General features: G+C 47.8%; 1 long non-coding RNA gene across 1 annotated transcript in view; it reads right to left on the bottom strand.

The window, feature by feature from the left end:
• The window catches only part of LOC116071249, a 3,826-nt gene extending 3,424 nt beyond the window's left edge, over positions 1 to 402 (bottom strand). The window contains exon 1 of the long non-coding RNA XR_004110787.1: positions 289 to 402. This is a non-coding gene — a long non-coding RNA (uncharacterized LOC116071249). The remainder of the gene's footprint in view (positions 1 to 288) is intronic.
• Positions 403 to 790: the final 388 nt, after the last annotated feature.

Below are 790 nucleotides of genomic sequence, written 5' to 3'. Positions count from 1 at the left end.
AAAAAAAAAAAAAAAAAAAAAAGGAAAAGTGTGGAGGTACCCAGATAAATGTGGGGACACCCAGTTTCTAAGGCCTGTACTTGGTGGGGCACCCTCAAGGAAAGGGGAGAGTCAAGAGATTTGGGAGATGCAAAGGGGGGGAACCGTCTTTCTTCTGGTTGGCCAGAAACTTGTCCTTCTCCTTCTAAAATGGAGACACAATCTCTCCCAACCACCTCTTCAGCATGTCGAATGTCCAGGAAGCTGAGGAAATGTGTCTTTTTTTAGCTCCCCATTCTCTTTACCTACCTGTCAGCTTGTCCCTGTTATGGCATCAGTCAGCATTCCCCAGGATCCCTAGCCTGGAATGAAAACCACGACCCAGCCTTCCAGTTAGCCGGGATGAGTGTTGCCGCCCCTCGGGTCACCTGTTATCTTAGAAGTGATCTGAGAAGGTTCTAGAAGCGGATCCCTGGAGTTGGGAGGTTTCTAGCTTAGAGCCTAGAAGTTTGCTCTGTGAAGGACCGGAGACATAGCAAGCTGAGGGCCAGAGGCCGGCCGACGTACACGACTCTATTCTTTTCAAATCTCACTATGTTATTTGCTTGCTTTAAGCTGAGATAGAGGAATAGGTTGCTATGATCTGGGAGATTACAATCCCACCCCCATCAGTGAGGCCTGGAAAGGTGGTCTTCCTCATTTAGGGTCAAATGAGGAACAGTTTAGTTTATTTTATTTTTCCTCCTCATGCCCAGAGGGGTTTTAGAGCCACCTTCATGACCTTTGGGGTACTGTGGCCAACCAGATACTG

This window comes from Mastomys coucha, unplaced genomic scaffold, assembly GCF_008632895.1.
Source record: "Mastomys coucha isolate ucsf_1 unplaced genomic scaffold, UCSF_Mcou_1 pScaffold22, whole genome shotgun sequence".
NCBI classification, from domain to species: Eukaryota; Metazoa; Chordata; class Mammalia; order Rodentia; family Muridae; genus Mastomys; species Mastomys coucha.
The sequence above is the reverse complement of the archived record's forward strand: the minus strand, read 5'-3'. Positions and strand labels throughout refer to the sequence as shown.